The 23,868-nt window shown below is 42.5% G+C and overlaps 1 protein-coding gene across 2 annotated transcripts in view; it reads right to left on the reverse strand.

Moving 5' to 3' along the window:
* The window catches only part of LOC140191359 (BMP and activin membrane-bound inhibitor homolog), a 91,517-nt gene that overhangs the window by 63,048 nt on the left and 4,601 nt on the right, over positions 1-23,868 (reverse strand). Inside the window, exon 1 of one of the 2 annotated variants that reach the window (XM_072248695.1) lies at positions 17,963-18,708. The exons of the other annotated variant lie outside the window; for it this stretch is intronic. The gene's annotated coding sequence lies outside the window, so the exon portion shown is untranslated. Of the gene's footprint in view, positions 1-17,962; positions 18,709-23,868 lie in introns of those variants that run through there. 2 annotated transcript variants of the gene reach the window in all.

The raw sequence follows: 23,868 nt of genomic DNA on the forward strand, positions 1-23,868 counted from the left end.
CCGGAGTATGGATAAATGGTATGGTCCTTTTATAGATTCTGGCCTGCTCCACTAATTGGTGCCCAAGTTTTGGCACCAAGATTTGGATATTTAAAGAGCACCTGAACTCAGGTTTGGTGCTCAATCGTCAGCTCAACCTTGGTTCAGTCTGAGACTGTGTTTAAGATATCTTGTCTAGTTTCATCTAACATCTGGTCAAGGATTCTGTTCTCGCCTCAGTCTCACAATAGTGTCTTCATTCCAGTCTTGGATACTCCAGCACTTGGGTCCTTACCATCCTCATCCAGGTGTCTCGTCACAACAGCATAACTAACCACACCACAAAAAGGGCTGAAGGCTATGGTTAATTTCCCAGAGGCTGAGAATCTTAGCAAGTTAGATTCAATAAATCCATGCCAAAAGCAAAATGAATAAACTTGTTAGTTGCTTTGTATCGTGGGAAATGTCCCATTGCTTTGTATACAGCTTCTAAGAAGGAGATACAATCATCTCTACAATACCTGGCCTGCAAGTGATTTTTGTGCTACATTCCTTACCCAATTGTCCTCACATAACAAGGATGATCAATAATTCTTGGTTTAGCCATTGCCACTAGCAGAATTAGCACTGTTATAACCATTGGATACAAGTTTCCCAACTATTTTACTAAGGTCCCAATACAGAAAGATAACTGGAGAGAAGAATGGTAAATGCTCACCCGAAAACCATCCTACAGAATTCCATGTCAAAAGGTATTTCCCATTTTGAGTCTGACAAACAGATTCTCAAGATGTCAACCAAGGGATTTATTCATGCATCTGCCCACTTGCTTGAGACAGCCTGTATCTTTATGTTGGATTTCCTCCAACGCTCGTCTTTTATTACAAAAGATTCAGAAAACTGAAGGAATGAAATATCCTAATAATCTTAAAATCTGATCAATTACGTGGAAGCTAGAAATAAGAACAAATACTGTATGTACTCATCCAAAGTGTGCACTTTGAAATCCTTACATTTACTGTTTCTCCTTATGAAGGATAGTTAGCTCTGTTCTGCCTTCTACGGCCAGTTCTTTAAAGAAAACCCATGCATGTATTTTATAGCTGGATTTATGTTGTGTCATTCATCACCAATGGGTTAACCAGTTGATATGAAATTCTCGTTTCTACTGCTTAATAGATGTGTTAACTGATTTAAAATGCCTTTGTTAAAATAGTGGTATTTTGTAGAATGCATTAATGCATCTGTTACCAATATCACACAGCATGACTTCATTGTAATCATCACCGCACTGCTCACACAGCCTCTCTTCATTAAGGAGTTTAATCAAGGGCACCACAAGATGGGGAGAGGAATCACTGTAAAAACTGTCCAACTCCCTGTAATCTGATGTTCCTGCAGAGTAACTGTTTCTCAAAGGAAAACTACTTTGATATTTAAAAAATGCTCTGGGAATGTTATTTCCTGCTTTTCATCGTGTGTTTCTCACAGAAAGATAAAGTGACAGCTACAGAAATCTTCTGAAGTTCCTAAAGTATCTCATGCTCACTTTTGCTGTACTGTGTGATAAGTTGGAGCCTTATCCATACACCTTTTGCTCCTGATGGCAGAGTTAGTAACACAACACCTAGTAATTATCCACTGGATCCTGGAGAAATCAGAGACTGATGCCATATCTAACCAACAATTCTTCCTGGCGCTTTAGAATCTAAATCATCACTAGAGACAATACTGTGCGGATTGACCTGAATAATGTCAGTGCTGAAAGGGTTAAACTATGAGGAAAAGATTTTGAAGCTTTATAGTCTGCTCCATATCAAATTGTATTGTAACTTGAGTGTTTAAAATAGTTCAAGCAATTATTACAGTAGATTGTGGAATTGTTTTTCCTTCATAAGGAAATCTAGAACATGACATTATCTTAAAATTAGGGATAAGCAGTTCATGATGATGGTTTAGCAATCGCACACACACAGAGGCTGAGCCAATTTTGGCATTTTAGCCACTGTGTAGTTAATTCTAACCATCACACACCCAAATGTGCAAGAGAGTGCCAGGAGATGAATGAGCTATGAATGGGTTCAATGATTAACTAATCATCTTATTGACCAAACTGTCCTGGCATGATGAAGAGGTTTACAATAAACTGATGTGGGTATAGAAGACATTTTAAGTGGGAATTCAAGAGAAATACAGATCTGTATCATGAAGTATCTAAAAGACTCAGGTTTTTTATATAGAATATAGGGAATGCAATTATTTTCCCTTCTCCTGTTTATCCAACGATCCACACTCCAGTCTAGCAGGTGGCGGTAATGCACCTTAAAGCTGGTTTGCCAACCACCATAAAACAACACAAAAAGAAGAAGAAGAAGAGGTTTACAAACACTTGAGGTAGTTATTCTAATGTAATTCCTCCAGAAAACCATTGACAACATCACAAAGTGAAATAACCAATTATGGATTTTCAAACTTTTGCTTAATGGGTGGTCAATATTCAACCATGTCTAAATGGAGAGAAAATACTAAACACTGAGGTGCAAAGGGAATTGGGAGTTCTTCTGCAGGATTCCCTATTGGTTAATTTGCATGTTGAGTTGATGGTGAGGATGTCAAATGCAATGTTAGCATTCATTTCAAGAGGATTAGAATATAAAAGCAAGGACGTAATGTTGAGACTTTATAAAGCGCTGGTGAGGCCTCATTTGGAGTATTGTGAGCAGTTTTGGGCCCCTTATCTTAGAAAGGATGTATTGAAACTGGAGAAGGTTCAAAGGAAGTTCACGAAAGTGATTCCAGGATTGAACAGCTTGACACATGAAGAGAGTTCAATGGCTCCGGGCCTGCATTCACTAGAATTCAAAATGAGGGGTGACATCATTGAGACCTATCGAATGATGAAAGGCTTTGATAGAGTAGATGTACAGAGGATGTTTCCAATGGTGGAAGAGTTTAAGGCCAGAGGATGAAGCCTCAGAATTGGGTGTGTCCTATTAGAACAGAGATGAGGAAGAATTTCTTTGGCTGAGAGTGGTGAATCTGCGGAATTCTTTGCCACATGCAGCTGTGGAGGCCAAGTCTTTACGTATATTTAAGTCAGATGTTGATCGATTCTTGACTGCTCTGGTGTGAAGGGATATGGGGAGAAGGCAGGAGATTGGGCCTGAGAGAAAAAATGGATCAGCCATGATGAAATGGCGGAGCAGACTCAATGGACCAAATGGCCTAAATCTGCTCCTATAGCTTATGGTCTTATATTAATGGAGACATTTAACCCATACGATGTGAGGCTCTGTTCTGTGTGGCATCTTGCTGTTCCCACGGAAATATCAAAAGATTATTTTATCACAACAATTATCATTTGGTTCACCTCGTCAATGAGATTTACAGGAAGATGTTTCCTGCTTAGCATTGCTGTCTGCCACACCTCCAACAGTGCCCTTGGGTTCAGCTGCACAGTCATCAGCCAGGGACCACCTCTCAAGGGAGTTTCACTCCCTTAGCCCTGGTACATCACCTTGTGGCAGATCAGTGGCAGGGATGTCTCCCTACCACCCCCTGCAGCTTTCAATGGGATTAGTCAGTTCCCCCAATTTTTGTCCTTCTTCCCTCTTCTGGCTCTTCAGCCAATTCTCTGGTGGCCCTCCTGAGCTTTGCTCCAGTCACTGCCATATCATGGAGTAACCTTGTTGTTGATGCACCGACAAAGCCCCGGTGTCCTACCTCCACAGGGTAGATGATGGTCCTCCAGCCAGCATCCTTACACTCAGCTGCCAGGTCTGAGTATTTTAGCCTCTTCTGCTCATGGACGGCCTCCACTCCTTCCTCCCATGGGGTGGTTAACACTGTGAGGAGGGCAGTCTTGGTGGCGGAGAGATATAGTGGTGGTTTCTGTGGGAAACTGTAGCTGTCTGCTGAGATCTGTCCTCAAGTTCCACTCCTTGCCTGTGGAGAGGAGTCCTGCAGGAAGTCTTGGCCAGGTGCGTTTAGTGCTCATACCAGAGCCATAGATCATAAGATAGATAAGAACAGAATTAGGCCATTTGGCCATTCAAGTCTGCTCCACAATTTCATCATGGCTGATTCAATTTTTTACTTAGCCCCAATCTCCTGCCTTCTCCCTGTATCTCTTCATGCTCCAACCAATCAAGAATTGATCAACTTCTACCTTAAATATATATAAAGACTTGGCCTCCAAGCTGTTCAATCCTGGAATCGTTCTTATGAAGCTCTTTTGAACCTTCTCCAGTTTCAGCACATCCTTTCTAAGATAAGAGGCCCAAACCTGCTCACAATATTCCAAGCGAGGCCTCACCAGTGCTTTATAAAATCTCAACATCATATCCTTGCTTTTACATTCTAGGCCTCTTGAAATGAATGCTAACATTGCATTTGCCTTCCTCACCACAGACTCAACCTGCAAATTAACCTTCAGGTAATCCTGCACAAGGACTCCCAAATCCCTTTGCATCTCAGTTTTTTGTATTTTCTCTCCATTTAGAAAATAGTCAATCCTTTCATTTCTTCTAGCAAAGTGCATGTCCATACACTTCCGAACACTGTATTCCATCTGCCACTTTCATGCCCATTCTCTTCACTTGTCTGTCCTTCTGTAGCCTCTCTACTTCCTTAAAACTACCTGCCCCTACACCTATCTTCATATTGTCTACAAACTTTGCAACAAAGCTGTCAATACCATCATCCAAATCATTGACATATAATGTAAAAAGAATCAGTCCCAACACCTACTGGGGTGTACACCATCTGGTCCAGGTGACTTATCTACCTTCAGACCTTTCAGTTGCCAAGAACCTTCTGTCTAGTTATGGTAACTTCACACAATTCATTATCCCTGACACCTGGAATATCCACATACTGCTAGTGTATTCCACAGTGAAGACTGATGCAAAATACTTATTCATTTGCCCGCTATTTCATTGTCCCCCATTACTACCTCTCCAGCATTGTTTTCCAATGGTATGATATCCACACTCGCCTCTCTTTTACACTTTATGTGTCTGAAAAAACTTTTGGTATCCTCTTTAATATTATTGTCTAGCTACCTACTTTAAGTTGCCTACTGTTGGTTTTTACAAGCTTCCCAAACCTCTAACGTTCCACTATTATATGCCCTCTCTTTGACTTTTATGTTAGCTTTGACTGCTTTTGTTAGCCATGGTTATGTCAGCTTTCAGTTAGAATACTTATTTCTCTTTGGGATGTATATATCCTGTGCCTTCCAGAAATTCCAGCCATTGCTGCTCTGCCAACATCCCTGCCAGTGTTCTTTTCCAATCAATTCTAGCTAACTCCCCTGTCACGCCTCTGTAATTCTCTTTAGTCCACTGTAATAATGATGCATCTGACTTTAGCCTATTCTTCTCAAATTTCAGGGTGAATTTGATCATATTATGATTATTTACCCCAAAAGGTTCTTTTATCTTAAGCTCTCTAATCAATTCTGGTTCATTGCACAATGTCCAATCCAGAATAGCTGATCCTCTGGTCAGCTCAACCATGAGCTGCTCTAAAAGCTATCTTGTAGGCACTCTAGAAATTCCCTCTCCTGGAATCCAGTGCTGACCTGATTTCCCCAATCTAACTGCATACTGAAATCCCCCATGACTATTGTAACAATGCCCTTTTGGCATGCATTTTCTATCTCCCATTGTAATTTGTAAACCACATGCTAACTACTATTTGGAGGTCAGTATACAACTCTCATCAGGATCTTTTTACCCTTTCAGTTTCTTAACTCTATCCACAATGATTTGACATCTTCCAACCCTATGTCACCTCTTTCTAATGATTTCATTTAATTTTTTTACCAACAGGACAACGTGTCCCCCCTGTCTTCCTGCCTATCCTTTCGATACAACATGTATCCTTGGATGTTAAGCTCCCAGCTATAATCTATCAGCCATGATTCAGTGATGTCTTCAACACCATACATGCCAATCTTCAACTGTGCTACAAGTTCATCTACCTTATTCCGTATACTGTGCACATTCAAATCCAACGCCTTCAGTCCTGCATTCACCCTTTTCGATTTTGTCCACTTTTACGTTGCAACTCATCCTGTTGACTGCAATTTTGCCCGATCAACAACCTCTCCTCACTACACATTGCCTCTGTTTGTAAACCAGCTACCTCATCTTCAGCATTATTACCCGCCTTTCCTACGATACTTCTTGCATTGAAATATAGGCAGCTCAGGAAACAAGTCGCACCATGCTCAATCTTTTGATCCCTGACTTTGTCGAGGTTTTACCAACATCCGCCTCCACAACCTCTCCACTAACTGTTCTGCAACTCTGGTTCCCAGCGCCCCCCCCCCCCACCCCCAGCAGCTCTAGACTAAACCCACTCCCCACTCTGCAGTATTAACAAACTTTCCCACTAGGATATTAGTCCCCCTCCAGTTCAGGTGCAAATCATCCCTTAAGTGCAGATCCCACTTTGCCTAGATCGGAGCCCATTGATCCAAAAATCTTATGCCCTCCCTCCTACACCAACTCCTTAGCCACGTATTAAACTGTATAATCTTCTTAGTTTTGGCCTCACCAGCATGTGGCACAGGTAGCAATCCTGAGATCACAATCCTGCAGGTCCTTCCCTTTAACTTCGCACCTAACTTCCTGAACTCCCTATGCAGAACCTTGTCACTCATCCTACCCATGTCATTGGTACCTACATGGACCATGACTTCTGGCTGTTCGCACTCCTAGAATGCTGAGGACTCGATCCAAGATATCATGGACCCTGGCACCTAGGAGGTAACATTCCATCTGGGAACCTTGATCTTGCCCTTGAACCTCCTGTCTGTTCCCCTAATGAATCCCTCATCACCACCGTGTGCTTCTTCTCCTTCCTTCCTGTCTGAGTCACAGAGGCAGACTCAGTGCCAGAGACCTGACCACTGTGACTTTCCTCTCTTAGGTCATCTCCCCAGACAGTATCCAAAGTGTTGAGGGCGGGATGACCACAGAGGTACCCTGCACTGGCTGCTTAACTCCTTTCCTTTTCCTCATTGTCTGGCATCTCTACTGCCTTAGCTGAACAGATATAAAGAAGAGAAGGAAATAAACAGCCTTAACAAACGAGATGAGTTGTCAAGCTGGGGAAAGGCTGCTTCTTGCATCCCGCCTGCATGTCTCCAAGATCTCTGCCAGCTTCTTTAGGATCTGGTCATGCTGCCATTTGTAGCACCCTTGGGAGAGCACCGTCTTGCATCCTGTCAGGATGTGTCGGAGGTTGGCACTGGTGGTATCACACAGAGGGCAGCTATCCTCACTGCTGAGCCACTGGTGAAGATTTTGGTGGTAGGGCAAGGTGCCATAGGTTGCCCTGATTCAAAAATATGATCTCGTACACCCCCCATATTCCATCATCTAGATTGTAAAGGCACAACCTGAGCGTGAGCAATGAACATTCCTGCATTATTCAATAAATATTTTGTAAAGCTCAATGGGTGGGCCAAAGCAAAGGTCAATTGCCTTTCATCTCTGGGATTGGAGTTTAATTGCATCCTCAATGGATATAAATTTTCTTTCTGACACCCCCAAGCATCCTGAGTGAACAAAGTTTCAGTCAACTCACTCCAGATCCCAATAGGATACATTTTTCAGGTATTTCCTTTTCCAAGGGTAAATTGGACAATCCATCAGCATTTCCATGATTAGTTGTCCTCTTGAATTCGATCTTGAAATTGTGTCCTCCAGGAAACAGAGCCCATCTCTGCATTCGTGCTGCTGCTGTTAGTGAAACACCCTTCTGTGGATTGAAAATGGAAGCCAGTGGTTGATGATCAGTAACGAGGGTTAGCTCTCTCCCATACAGGTACTGGCTGAAATGTTTTACACCCCAAACCAGACTCAAGGCCTTTCTGTCAATCTGTGAGTAATTTTTCTCTGCAGCAGCAAGGGAATGTTATGCAAAGGCGTTCACTTCATCACTCATAACATGTGACATGACTGCACCTATACCATATTGTCACAGGCAAGCTTCACTGGATGATGTGGATCATAATGTCTGAGTACAGAGTCTGATGTCAACAGTTCCTTTACCTTGTGGAAAGTCATCTCATACTGCTTTGTCCATTGCCATTTCTTTCTGATCTGTAGTAATGAGTACGAGAAGTGGAGCACAGCAACTAGGTTTGTTAGAAACCTGTTATAATAATTGACGAATCCTAAAAAAAAAACACAAATGTGACACATCCTTCAGCCTTGAATTTTCTGAACACACTGGTATAATCCTTGGACGTCAATGGTGTTACCACAGTAAGTGATGCTTGGTTTAAAGAATTCACAGTTGTTGCATTGTGCTCTGAGTCCATAATCTTGTAATCTTTTTAACATTGTCTTAAGATTTTGGAGATGTTCCTTGTCATCTTTGCTGGTAAAAATGATGTCATCCAGGTAACACTGAGTGCATGGACAGCCTTGCAGCACGGGGTCCATAGTTTTCTGTCAGAACGCAGGTACAGATACTACTCCAAAAATAAGCCTATTATAGCGTAAAGCCATTTATGAGCGTTTATGGTGAGAAACACTTTGGACTCTTTTTTCATCTCTATCTGCAAGTAAGACTTAGGTCCACTTTGCTGAAATGTTTTCTTCCAAAAACGTTTGCAAAGATATCTTCTATCCTGGGCAGGGGGTATTCATCTACTTTCTGTACTGGGTTGATGGTGACCTTAAAGTCACCACAGACACTAACAGACCCATTCTTCTTGGCTACTGGTACCACTGGCATTGCCCATGAGTTCTATTTAACCTTGGAAGAATTTCTTCAGTCTCCATGTGATCTAGCTCACAGGCTACTTTGACACGGATGGTATAAGGATGGTCTCAGTCAATCACACCCCCATAATGCTGACCCTCCTAGTTTTACCACAATCAAACCCAAAGGAGTTATGTTTTCTCCAGTATAATTTCTTTGTTGGATATCTGCAGGCTTCAGTTCAGTACCTTTGATATGCCTTTTAAACTCATTTTGTGGAAAGAAACTCAGATGGTAGTTTGCCTCCTAGGTGCCAGGGTTCGGGATGTTTCAGATCGTGTCCAAGATATCCTGCAGTGAGAGGGAGAACAGCCAGAGGTTGTGGTACATATTAGTACCAATGACATAGGTAGGAAAAGGGAAGAGGTCCTGAAAACAGACTACAGGGAGTTAGGAAGGAAGCTGAGAAGCAGGACCGCGAAGGTAGTGATTTTGGGATTACTGCCTGTGTCACATGACGGTGAGCATAGGAATAGAATGAGGTGCAGGATGAATGCGTAGCTGAGGGATTGGAGCAGAGGGTAAGGATACATATTTCTGGATCATTGAGATGTCTTTTGGGGCCGGTGTAACCTGTACAAAAAGGACGAGTTGCACTTGAATCCCAGGGGGACCAATATCCTGGCGGGGAGGTTTGCTAAGGCTACTGGGGAGAGTTTAAACTAGAATTGTTGGGGGGTGGGAACCGAACTGAAGAGACTGGGGAAGAGGCAGTTGGCTCACAAATAGAGAAAGCTTAGAAACAGTGTGTGAGGGAGGATAGGCAGGTGATAGAGAAGGGATGCACTCAGACCGATGGTTTGAGATGTGTCTATTTTAATGCAAGGAGTATTGTGAACAAAGCAGATGAGCTTAGAGCATGGATCAGTACTTGGAGATATGATGTGGTGGCCGTTACAGAGACTTGGATGGCTCAGGGACAGGAATGGTTACTTCAAGTGCCGGGTTTTAGTTGTTTCATAAAGAACAGGGAGGGAGGCAAAAGAGGTGGGGGTGTGGCACTGTTGATCAGAGATAGTATCACAGCTGCAGAAAAGGTGGATGTCATGAAGGGATTGTCTGCAGAGTCTCTGAGGAACAGGAAGGTTTTTTATAGGCTGCCCAATAGTAACAGGGATATCGAGGAGCAGGTAGGGAAACAGATCCTGGAAAGGTGTAGTAATAACAGAGTTGTCGTGATGGGAGATTTTAATTTCCCAAACATCGATAGGCATCTCCCTAGAGCAAGGAGTTTAGATGGGGTGGAGTTTGTTAGGTGTGTTCAGGAAGGTTTCTTGACACAATAAATAGATAAGCCTACAAGAGGAGAGATTTGGTATTGGGAAATGAACCTGGTCAGGTGTCAGATCTCTCAGTGGGAGAGCATTTTGGAGATAGTAATTATAATTCTATCTCCTTTATAATAGCATTGCAGAGAGATAGGAAAAGACAAGTTAGAAAAGCGTTTAATTGGAGTAAGGAGAATTATGAGGCTATCAGGCAGGAAATTGGAAGCTTAAATTGGGAACAGATCTTCTCAGGGAAAACTATGGAAGAAATGTGGCAAATGTTCGGGGATATTTGTGTGGAGTTCTGCATAGGTGGGTTCCAATGAGACAGGGAAGTTATGGTAGGGTACAGGAACTGTGATGTACAAAGGCTGCAATAAATCTAGTCAAGAAGAAAAGCTTATGTAAGGGGGTTTCGTGTTTTATGTTACTGCGGAGGCTAATTAAAATGGCTTCTTTGTTATGTTAAACGTTGAGAAAATCCTTCCCACTAGCAGTTTGTTGAATCACGTTACTGATAAGAAGATGGTATGAACGAATTGGGATAGTTGTTATGTTTTTGATGTATTTGAAGATACTGTATGCGCGGGGTTTTGGGGCAGAAGGTGGGAGAGAGAGACAGAGGATGGAGCAGGTGCTGTGAGTCCGCTAACGGGGTCGGACCCCGAGGAGGGTGTTCGGCGAGGAGAGGAGATGGCGTCGGACTCATGTGGACCGTCTGGTCGACCACTGTTGTTGGTCCCAGGCGGCCGGTCGAGGTTGTCCGAGGGGTCGCAGGGTGAAGAAGAAGGGTCCTGAGCTCCAACTGTGCACGAAGAGATTGAACTTTGATAAGTGTGGCGCCTTTTATATTTTATTCTCTCTTAATTATATAGTTCCAGTAGTATCTATAAACTGTAAATCATTTAATCGTATCTGGTGTATTGTCTGTTATTTGGGCGGGGTGGGGTACATCACACAGCATCCACACAAACTAATTACCCAGTTTGGCGGGGCCGAGGCTGTTTCGCTAGACGACAGCGAGCCGAGCGACCCTGATGCTGGCCGGGGGGCTACACTTACAAAAGGTTCAGAGAGCTAGGTAATGTTAGAGAACTAGAAGATTATAAGGCTAATAGGAAGGAGCGTAAGAAGGAAATTAGGACAGCCAGAAGGGGCCATGAGAAGGCCTTGGCAGGCAGGAATAAGGAAAACCCCAAGGCATTCTACAAGTATATGAAGAGCAAGAGGACAAGACGTGAAAGAATAGGACCTATCAAGTGTGACAGTGGGAAAGTGTGTATGGAACCGAAGGAAATAGCAGAGGTACTTAATGAATACCTTACTTCAGTATTCGCTATGGAAAAGGATCTTGGCAATTGTAGAGATGACTTGCAGCAGACTGCAAAGCTTGAGCATGTAGATATTAAGAAAGAGGATGTGCTGGAGCTTTTGGAAAGCATCAAGTTGGATCAGTCGCTGGGACCAGATGAGATGTACCCCAGGCTACTGTGGGAGGCGAGGGAGGAGATTGCTGAGCCTCTGGCGATGATCTTTGCATCATCAATGGGGACGGGAGAGGTTCTGGAGGATTGGAGGGTTGCGGATGTTGTTCCTTTATTCAAGAAAGAGAGTAGGGATAGCCCAGGAAATTATAGACCAGTGAGTCTTACTTCAGTGGTTGGTAAGTTGATGGAGAAGATCCTGAGAGGCAGGATTTATGAACATTTGGAGAGGTATAATATGATTAGGAATAGTCAGCATGGATTTGTCAAGGGCAGGTCGTGCCTTACAAGCCTGATTGTATTTTTTGAGGATTTGACGAAACACATTGATGAAGGAAGAGCAGTAGATGTAGTGTATATGGATTTCAGCAAAGCATTTGATAAGGTACCCCATACAAGACTTCTTGAGAAAGTAAGGAGGCATGCGATCCAGGAGGACATTGATTTGTGGATCCAGAACTGGCTTGCCCACAGAAGGCAAAGATTGGTTGTCGATGGGTCATATTCTGCTTGGAGGTCGGTCACCAGTGGAGTGCCTCAGAGATGTGTTCTGGGACCCTTACTCTTTGTGATTTTTATAAATGACCTGGAAGAGGAAGTGGAGGGATGAGTTAGTAAATTTGCTGATGACACAAAGGTTGGGGGTGTTGTGGATAGTGTGGAGGGCTGTCAGAGGTTACAGCGGGACATTGATATGATGCAAAACTGGGCTGAGAAGTGACAGACGGAGTTCAACCCAGATTAGTGTGAAGTGATTCATTTTGGTAGATCAAATATGATGGCAGAATATAGTATTAATGGTAAGACTCTTGGCAGTGTGGAGGATCAGAGGGATCTTGGAGTCCGAGCCCATAGGACGCTCAAAGCAGCTGCATAGGTTGACTCTATGGTTAAGAAGGCATACGGTGTATTGGGCTTCATTTATCGTGGAATTGAATTTAGGAGCCGAGACGTAATGTTGCAACTATATAGGACCCTGGTCAGACCCCACTTGGAGTACTGTGCTCACTTCTGATTGCCTCACTACAGGAAGGATGTGGAAACCATAGGAAGGGTGCAGAGAAGATCTACAAGGATGTTACCTGGATTGGGGAGCAAGCCTTATGAGAATAGGTTGAGTGAACTTGGCCTTTTCTCCTTGGAGTGATAGAGGATGAGCGTTGACTTGATAGAGGTGTTTAAGATGATGAGAGGCATTGATCGTGTGGATAGTCAGAGGCTTTTTCCCAGGGCTGAAATGGTTGCCACCAGAGGACACAGGTTTAAGGTGCTGGGGAGTAGGTACAGAGGAGATGTCAGGGGTAAGTTTTTTTTTAACGCAGAGAGTGGTGAGTGCGTGGAATGGGCTGCCGGCAATGGTGGTGGAGGTGGATACGATAGGGTCTTTTAAGAGACTTTAGGATAGGTACATGGAGCTTAGAAAAATAGAGGGCTATGGGTAAACCTAGTAATTTCTAAGGTAGGGACATGTTTGGCACAACTTTGTGGGCCGAAGGGCCTGTATTGTGTTGTAGGTTTTCTACGTTTCTATGTTTCTATGAATGACTGAATCATCTAAACCAGTGTCCACTTCCACTATAATTAATTTGCCATTCACTTCTGGTGTAAGCCATATTGCTTGTTCACTGCTAGTTTTCATTGTAAGTCTAAAGACTACTCAGTCCTGTGTCACTCTCATCATTATCAGATCTTTCATCAACACCATGCAGATGAGTAATCTTTTTGAAACTGCGACTTGACCTTTTATCTTTTTCTCTTCCCTGTGCAGTCCATTTATTTTTGTCTGCCCGACATACTCTTTGTATATTTCCTACTTTGTTGCCTTTTCTGCAAGTTACACCTTTAAATCTGCATTGATCTGAGTATGTGAGCCCCTGCCACAACAGTAATACAATTTGATCGGTCAGGCAGGTTTCTGTTTAGACGTGGCAATTTTGTTCACGCTCACTTTCATTGCTAAATTCACCACCCTCTGACTAAAGAAATTTCTCCACATCTCAGTTTTAAATGGATGTCCCTTTATCCTAAGTCTGTGCCCTTTTGTCCTAGACTCCCTCACCATGGGAAACATCCATTCCACATCTACTCTGTCCAGGTCTTTCAACATTCGAAAGGTTGCAATGAGGCCCCTCCCCCACCATTCTTCTAAATTCCAGCAAGTACAGACCTAGAGCTAGCAAACGTTCCCTGTATGATAACCCTTTCATTCCTGTAATCATCCTTGTGAACCTCCTATGGACCCTCTCCGATGCCAGCACACCTTTTCTTACATGAGGAGCCCAGAACTGTTCACAATACTCAAGGTGAGGTCTCACCAGTGCCTTATAAAACTTCAGTATCACATCCTTGCTCTTGTATTCTAGACCTCTTGAAGTGAATGCTATCATTGCATTTGCCTTCCTCACCACCGAATCAACCTGCAAGTTAACCTTTAGGGTGTTCTGCACAAGGACTCCCAAATCCCTTTGTATCTCAGATTTTTTGATTTTCTACCAGTTTAGAAAATAATCCGCACATTCATTTATACTACTAAAGTGCATGACCATGCATTTTCCAACATTGTATTTCATTTACCAGTTTCTTGTTATTCTCCTAATCTGTCTAAATTCTTCTGCATCCTACCTGCTTCTTCAACACTACCTGCCCCTCCACCAATCTTCATATCATCTGCAAACTTGGCAATAAAGCCATCTATTCCATCATCTAAATCATTGATATACAGCATAAAATGAAGCCGTGTCAACACCAACCCCTGCGGAACACCACTAGTCACTGGCAGCCAAACAGGAAAAGATCCTTTCATTCCCACTCACTTCCTCCTACCAATCAGCCAATGCTCTAACCATGCCAGTAACTTCCCTTTAGTACTATGGGCTCTTAATTTGGTCAGCATCCTCATGTGTGGCACCTTGTCAAAGGCCTTCTGAAAGTCCAAATATTCAACATCCTTTGCATCCCCTTTATCTATCCTACTTGTAATCTCCTCAAAGAATTCCAAAAAGCTCATCAGGCAAGATTTTTCCTTAAAGAAACCATGCTGACTTTATCCTATCTTCTCATGAGGGGCAGGGTGAAGTGATGATGGCACCTAACGGTGACTCCTGTGCTTGCATCTTCAGAAACAGCTCTATTTCTATCTTTAATATCTCTATTTTTCCTTTCAGGTTCTTTTGAAGACCCTGACCTGGAGTTACATGCTGACTTTGGTTCTTTGCGGGAATGGATCTGCTCTCGGGTTTTCACAACTGGCTGTTGTTCGGCACGCCAAGGGCTCGGCCTAAGAGTTCGGCTCGCCTTTGGAAGCCTAGGATCTCGGGGTTCTGAAGACGGGCAGATCAAAGGTCTGTGTCAAGGCAGGAGAGCCGTGTGTCGGAGAAGTTGGAAGATCTACGGCTGTGTGCCCAAAGACTCGAGGTCTTCGGGCACAGAGCTCGAAAAAAAGTGACATTATGGACTCTTAACATCTTAAACCAGTGAGTTGTTTTTTATGTCTCCCCTCTCGCTGTAAAACAGGGACGCCCCTTTCTCCCTTATTTGGGAACGAGACAGCCTGTGGTATGTCAAATGCCGGGTGAACAATGTAGTCTTTGGAGTACTAAAGTCTGTGTCTTTACTGTTGCTTTGCTCATGCTTGAGCACTCGATGGCGGGTGCCGATGCTTTTTTTTGCTGGTGGCAGGAGGGGGATCGTTGCTTGCTGCTGCTTACGCGTAGGAGGTGGGAGCTGGAGGAGGCTTTGGGATTCTAACATTTAACTGTCGTTTATTCTTTGAGGCACCCCTCTGTTTTTGAGGATGGGTGCGAAGAAAAAGCATTTCAGGATGTATATTGTATACATTTCTCCAACATTAAATGTACCTTTGAAACCTGTGTCACCAAGTACTCCATAACCTCACCCTTAACAATTGACTCCAACATCTTCCAAACAGCTGAGGTCAGGCTAACTGGTCTATAATTTCCTTTCTGCTGCCTTCCTCCTTTCTTAAAGAGTGGAGTCACATTTGCAATTTTCCAGTCCTCTAGCACCATGCCAGAGAGCAAAGATTTTTGAAAGATCATTACTAATGCCTCCACAATCTCTACCTCTACCTCTTTCAGAACCCTGGGATGCAGTTCATCTGGTCTGGAAGACTTATGTACTTTGCGGTCTTTCAGCTTTTTGAACACCTTCTCCCTTGTAATAGTAAATGCACTCACTTCTCTTCACTCCCTTCAACATCTGGCACACTGCTAATGTCTTCCAGAGTGAAGACTGATGCAAAATACTCATTTAGTTCATCTTCAATCTCCTTGTCCCCCATTATTATTTCTCCTGCCTCATTTTCTAGCGGTCCTATATCCACTACCATCTCTCTTTTAAGAACATAAGAAATAGGAGCAAGAGTAGGCTATCTGGCCCATCGAGCCTGCCCAGCCATTCAATAAGATCATGGCTGATCTGTCCATAAACTCAGCTCCATCTACTTGCCTTTTCCCAGTAACCCTTAATTCCCTTACTATATAAAAACCTATTAATTATTTCTTAAATATATTTTGTGAGGAAGCCTCAACTGCTTCCCTGGGCAGAGAATTCCACAGATTCACTACTCTCTGGGAAAAACAGTTTCTCATCTCCATCCTAAATCTTCTCCGCTGTATTTTCTTTATATACTTGGAAAAGCTTTTACTATCCATTTTGATATTTTTTGCTAGCTTGCTTTCATATTTCTTTTCCCTCCTAATGATTCTTTTAGTTGCTCTCTGTAGGTTTTTAAAAATTTCCTAATCCTCATTTTTCCTGCTAATTTTCGCTTTGTTGTATGCCCTCTCTTTTGTTTTTACATTAGCTTTGACTTCCCTTGTCAGCTATAGTTGTACTTTTTGCCATTTGAGTATTTCTTTGTTTTTAGAATACACCTATCCTGCACCTTCCTCATTTTTCCCAGAAACTCATGCATTGCTGCTCTGCTGTCATCCCTATCAGCATCTCCTTCCAATTTACTTTGGCCAAATCCATATCACTGCAATTTCCTTTACTCCACTGAAATACTGTTGTGTCAGACTTTACTTTCTCCCTATCAAATTTCAGGTTGAACTTAATCATATTGTGATCACTGCCTCCTAAGGGTTCTTTTACCTAAATCTCCCTAATCACCTCCGGTTCATTACAACTCCCAATCCAGTTTAGCTGATCCCCTAGTAGGCTCAATGACAAACTGCTCTAAAAAGCCATCTCATAGCCATCTCAACAAACTCACTCTCTTGAGATCCATTACCAACCTGATTTTCCCAATTGACCTGCATGTTAAAATCTCCCATTACATTGCCCTTTTGACACACCTTTTCCGTTTCCCATTGTAATCTGTGGTCCACATCCCAGCTACTGTTGGGAGGCCTGTATATAACTACCATCAGGGTCCCTTTACCCTTGTAGTTTCTTAACTCAACCCACAAGGATTCAATATCTTCCAATTTAATGATGTAGGCCTTTCACATACTTCACACATATACACATAAGTAACATAAGTAATAAAGCAACATATTTACAATGTTACTGAAATATTAAATACACAACAGGTTCTATATCAGCTACTGCCCAACCAATATTTTTGCAGCCCTCCATAAAAGTTGACTATATCACCACTTTCCCTAGCTTGGCAGCATTCTCTCCTCAAAAGCAGACATTGACTCAGAGATCAACCACCACCTGAGTCGTGCTACTGGGACCTATGCTAGATTAAGGAAGAGAGTATTTAAAACCATGACCTGCAGGTCCAAACAAAACTTTTGGTCTATAGAATAGTTGTTTTTCTTATATTACTCAATGGAGCTGAATCATGAACTAGCTACAGATGGCACCTGAAAGCTATGGAAGAATACCACCAAAGATCCATCAGAAGGATGTTGACGATCAAAGGTTCAAAGGTTAATTATCAAAATATGTTTGGAATATACAACTCTGAGATAGCCATGAAACAAGGCAAAAACCATGGAAATCAGTTCAGAGAGAAACAGCAAACCCACCCTCTGGCACAAAAAAGAACAGCAATACGGTCATCAACCCCCAAACACCCCTCCTCTGCATGAAATGCAACAAGAACATCAGCTCCCAAATATCCCTCTCCTCGCACAAAAAATGAACAATAAACACAAGAACATTGACCGCCAGACCCTCCTCACCCGCACAAAATGCCACAAGAATATCAACCCCCAAATGCTCCACCTCCACACATAAAAAGGAGAAAGAACGGGCAAAAACAAAGAATAAAAAAGCTATTAAGTCTGAAAGGAAGTACATAGTCCATAGTCCAAATCCATAAACGCAGAAATCCTTGGTAACATCCTCCAACATCATCGAAAGAGAGAGACCCAGAGGCCGACCTCTCTTGGCACAGTAATAGGCCACATAGACTCCCCTCTCTGAGCAGCGATCCCACCAGTGATCAGAAGGCAGGCAGTTGGCACTCACCCTTCTCATTGGCCTCGATGTATCAATCTCTCGAGTTGCTTCAACTGGCGAACCATAGAAGCTTTAATTGGTGAAATGGAGTTGGACATCAGCTCACACCCCATATTGCAGCCTCCTCACCTCCAGGCTCACACTCGCTGCCTTCCAATATTCTCTCAGAGACAGCAAAACACGTACTCATCTTTTCTTCTCCAATCTGTGGGGGTGTTGTGTCTGAGAGGCAGCCTCTTATTCGTCATCTAGGCTCTCCATCTCCAAGTGCATAGTTGTTCATTTACTATTGCTGTTAGATGATTATAAACTTCAGAAGCTCAGTAGGCAGGGAAATTCTGGAAACAGTCCTGGGACCCACCGTCCCTTAGTCTTCTGCCTGTTGCCATTCAAGCACTGGATACTTATGAATTAATCTACATAATGAGGTTTGACAAGGTCCTCAGCTGAAGGAGACCACCAAAATGAGTAACACAGCAGAAGTCACTGGATATCAACCAGCAGAAGTCCTGTCATTTCATTAGTCATTTCGGGCACAACTGCACTTGAACAATATACGAGATGCTCACTTCAAGCTCAGACTCCAGACAAAATCTCAGGCTTCACAGTGTTTATACTGGTAGTGCATATTTTCAGAATGGCATGGGGACTGTGCAGTGCACATTTCAACATTGTTGTTAAGACGATGGCTAAGAAATTCCTCGCTGATATTTGTCACAATTTCAGCACAGAGCAGCGATAGTTCTGAAGAAATACTCGCAGAATGTCTTTATTCTATCATAGGATGTGGCTTACTAGTTAAATCTCTTTCTCATAAGTCATCCAATTCAAAATCATATAATGCTGCAATTTGATAAATAGTTTAATAATATGAAGAAAAACATCCTCCTGTTTATTAAAAAGGAAATTCCACTCTGACTGTGAAAACTTGACATGTATTTCCACAAGCAACTTAATGAGATGAGGGAAAATTAAAGTTATTTTCCATTGAACACCCCCACATAAGAGCTTTAAACATGGAAATATTTTAATCCCAATATTTTCTTGTTAATTGCACTTTCTGGCACAGGGAGTGCTATTAGTGTACAGCTGTTTTATATTTTGTTCTTTGGGTTTTATGCACAGTGCCAGCTAAACCATCACCTTCTTTCATTGCTACCTTACACACTGAGACATGACTATATGGTAATCCGGTGCTCTATTAATTCCTATATTATTACCTTCCAGACAACAGGCGATGTGTTTTTACCTTTCAACAAATATTCACAAAGGAATAGGTAACAAGTTTTTGTGATGTGACTCTGTGTGGCTCTGTGCTCCTCCACCATTAGGCATGTATATGAATGCCCTTGTTGTCTGTACAAAGTAGACATTATGCCCTCACTGCATCCCATTTTAAATCCCAATCCCTCCATGTCCTTCTGTGATTGAGGCTAAGACCTATATGTGTGGTCAATCTCAAAAAGAAATAGACGCCAACATTTAAGATGGTGATAATGTAGTCATGAACAGATTCTTTATTTTGAACTGTAGCAACAGAAAGGGGACACAAGGGAACGATAGTAATGTACAAAAGATATTAGACTGATTTTTGGGTTTAGCACATTTAGCAGATAACTTTGGCCACCAGTCTTCAGATCTGAATACGGATTGTGGATTTGATTTTCATGCAGCTCTGAACAATATGTTCACAGACCAGGCAGACCAGGAAACAGGCACTTAGCTGCTTGTCTGCATATGCATGAGTCCAATCCACATCCATTGCGTGGATGCGACAGTGATTAACACTTGATTTGGGTGTGATGGTGGGAAGATTGTAAATATGGATTCGTTTGAATTGTCCTGAATTTTCTTCTATCTTTAGCACATAAAATGTGTGTAGTGCTGGGCATAGTCAGACACTTCCAATAAAAGCATATCCATATGATGCCAGCTGTGTCTTGTCTTGCTGAATAAAGAAGCTGCTTCATATCTACCAGTACTTTTCTCCGGTAAGTTCATTCACACAACAAAAATGAGATCAGTGAGGTGAGTGAATAAGAGGTTGGTGAGGAATTGACGGTAAATGGTGCTTAAACACGTGAAAAACTGGACAAAATCTATAATTACAGATGAATGTAATCTATCCTTCTGTACCTTGTCAATTTAAGTGTCTGCTTAAATACATCCTAAATATAGTAATTGTATCTGATTCCACGATCTCCTCTGGTAGTTAGTTCTAGATAACCACTCTTTGTGTAAAAAATACTTTTCCGTCAAAGCCACTTACAGCACCAGTGGTGAGAACCAGGAAGGTACAGTATGGTCAAAGGAGGTGGAGGAGCTGCCTTGAGTCAGTGGACTGGACAAGAATTAGGGATTCATCTTTGTATCTGAATGAATATGCCACAGTTGTCACCAACTTCATCAAGACCTGTGTGGATGAGTGTGTGCCTTCAAGAACATACCATGAATAAACCAGGATATTCATAGCCTGCTGAGAGCTAGATCTGTGGCAATATAAGACTGGTGATCCAGAACTATACAAGAAGTTCAAATATGACCTACAGAAGGCTATTTTAAGACCAAGAAAACAATTCCAATTGAGGCTAGAGATGGAATCAAAAGCATGTCAGCTCTGGTAGGGTTTGCAAGCTATTACTTCTTACAAAGCGAAACCTAACATCATGAATGGCGATGATGCTTCACTCTCAGGCGAGCTCAAAGCCTTTTAAGCACACTTTGAGAGGGAGAATAGAACTATACTTGTGTGAATTCCTGCAGCATCTGGGGACATTATGATCTCTGTCTCAGAGGTCAACATCTTTCAAGAGGATGAACCCTCACAAGGCATGAGCTGCTGATGTACCTGGTAAGGCTCTGAAAACCTGTAACAAATTGTGGTAATGTTCATCTTCAATCCCTCACTGCTGCTGCCAGAGATTTTCACCTAGGTACTTCAAAAGGGCAACAACTATACCAGTGCCCAAGAAGAGCAGGGTGAGCTGCCTCAAATACTTTTGCCCAGTGGCACTCACATCTACTGTGACGAAGTGCTTTGAGAGGTTGGTCATAGCTAGAATCAACTCCTGCCTAAGCAATGACCTGAACTACCTGCCACCACAATAGGCCAACAGTGGATGCAATCTCACTAGCTCTCCACTCGGCCTTGAATCTCCTGGACAATAGTAACACCTATATCAAGCAGGTGTTTATTGACTACAACTCAGTGTTCAACACAATCATACTCTCATTTCTAATTAACATTCTCCAAAATGCACGTAGCATTTGAGCTTGTGGTGCAATTACAGATGGGTCGGTATGACGTTGTGGGCATCTCTGAGTCGTGGCTGAAAGGCGGCCATAGTTGGGAGCTTAACATCAAAGGATATACTTTGTATTGAAAGGACAGGCAGGATAGGCAGTTGTATGGCTCTGTTGGTAAGAGATGGAATTACATCTTTAGAAAGAGATGACATAGGGTCAGAGAATGCTGAATCTTTCTGGGTGGAGATAAGAAATTCCAAGGGTTAAAAAAACATTATAGGCATCATATATAGGCCTCCAAATAGTAGCCAAGATATAGGGCTGAGATTGCAAAGGGTGCTGGAAAGGGCATATAATAAGGGTATTATCACAATTGTAATGGGGCAGTTTAATATGCAAGGGGATTGGGAAAATCAGGTTGGTGTCAGATCGCAAGAGAGGCAATTTGTTGAATGCCTATGAGATAACTTTTTAAGAGCAGTTTATACTTGAGCCTACTCAGAGAAAGGCCATCTTAGATTGGGTGTTGTGTAATAATCCATATCTTATTAGGGAACTTAACATAAAGGATAATGGAGGGGGGGAAAAACTGAATTACAGCAAGAATATACAGTGCCTATAAAAAGTATTCATATACACCCCCCCCCAGAAGTTTTCATGTTTTATCGTTTTACAACATTGAATCTCTGTTGTAAACAGCTGGTCAATTGCCTGAACTCATTGGGGCTGGATGGGAAAGATGTTCGACTGATTGTGAGTCTGTACTGGCATCAGAAGGCAGTAATAAGAACTAGTGGTGGGAATTCACCGGAAGTTGAGATCCAAAAAGGGGTTCGACAGGGCTGCATTATCTCCCCTTTATTATTTAACATTTACTCCGAGGTAATCTTCAGGGTGTTGAATGATGAAGCTGGTGTCCAAACTGGTGGAGTGACGGTGAACCATTTGAGGTATGCAGATGATTCAGTGTTGTTAGCCGAGACTGAGGACGAGTTACTCAGAATTATAGATAAGATAAATGCTGAAGATGAACAATTTGGAATGAAAATAAATGCTGCAAAGACGAAGATGATGGTAGTATCACAGAAGAAAGAAGTGCCCAACATCAGTATCAAAATTAACAGCGTAGGCATAGAGCAAGTCAAGAAGTTTATGTACTTGGGACAGATGGTCACAGAGGATGGGAAATGTGATACAGAAATTAGATGAAGAATTGAGATTGCAAGATCAACGTTCTGGAGCCTGAGTGACGTGCTGTGTGGCAAGAGGTTGGACTTTGAGCTGCGTTGTAGAACTTGGAAATGCTACATCTGGAGCAGTCTGTTGTATGGAGTCGAATCGTGGACCTTGTGCAAGGAAGCGCAACGACTGGAGGCATTTGAAATGTGGTGTTTAAGGAGAAGATGGACTACATCCCAGAGTCCTGAGGGGGGTTGCTGAAGAGAATGAATGCATTGGTCATGATCTTTCAAGAATCAGTTGTTCCTGGCATGGTCCTGGAGGACTGGAAGATTGCAAATGTCACTCAACTCTTTAAGAAGAGAGGAAGGCAAAAGAAAGGAAATTATAGATCAGTTAGCCGAACTTCAGTGGTTGGGAAAACGTTGGAGTCTATTATTAAGGATGAGGTTTCGGAGTACTTGGAGACTAATGGTAAACTAAGTCAAAGTCAGCATGGTTTCTGTCAAGGGAAATCTTGGCTGACAAATCTGTTAGAGCTCTCGAGGAAGTAACAAGCAGGGTGGACAAAGGAGAGGCAGTGGATGTCATTTACTTGGATTTTCAGAAGGCATTTGATAAGGTGCCACACGAGGCTGCTTAACAAGATAAAATCCTGTGGTGTTATAGGAAAGATACTGGCATGGATAGTGGCTGACAGGCAGGAGATAGTGAGAGGGATTAAAGAAGGCCTTTTCTGGTTGGCTGCTAGTGACTAGTGGTGTTCCTCAGGGGTCAGTATTGGGATCGCTACTTTTCACATTGTTTGGATAAAGGATTTGACAGCTTTGTGGCAAAGTTTGCAGATGATATGAAGATAGGTGGATGGGTAGGTAGTGCTGAGGAAGCAATGCAATTGCAGCAGGACTTAGACAAATTGGAAGAATGGCCAAAAAAGTGGCAGATGGAATACAGTGTTGGGAAATGTATGATAATGCATTTTGGTAAAAGGAACAGTAGTGCGGACTATTATCTAAATGGGGAGAAGGTTCAAACATTGGATGTGCAGAGGGACTTAGGAATCATACAAGACTCCCACAAGGTTAATTTACAGGTTGAGTCTGTGGTAAAGAAAGTAAATGTTGTCATTTATTTCAATGGGAATAGAATATAAAAGCAAGGAGATAATGCTGATCCTTTATAAGACACTAATCAGGCCACACTTGGACTATTGTCAAAAGTTTTGGGCCCCATATCTCTGAACGGTCGTATTATCAATGGAGAGAGTCCAGAGGAGGTTCACAAGGATGATTCTGAGAATGAAAGGGTTAACATATGAGTAGCGTTTGGCTGCTTTGGCCCTATATTCACTGGAACTTAGAAGAATGTGGGGATATGTCATTGAAACCTACCGAATGTTGAAAGGACTAGATAGGGTGGATGTGGAGAGGATATTTCCTATGGTATGGTATCCAGAACTAGAGGGCACAGCCTCAAAATCAAGGGGTAAC

Source organism: Mobula birostris, chromosome X (genome assembly GCF_030028105.1).
Source record: "Mobula birostris isolate sMobBir1 chromosome X, sMobBir1.hap1, whole genome shotgun sequence".
NCBI lineage: Eukaryota > Metazoa > Chordata > Chondrichthyes > Myliobatiformes > Myliobatidae > Mobula > Mobula birostris.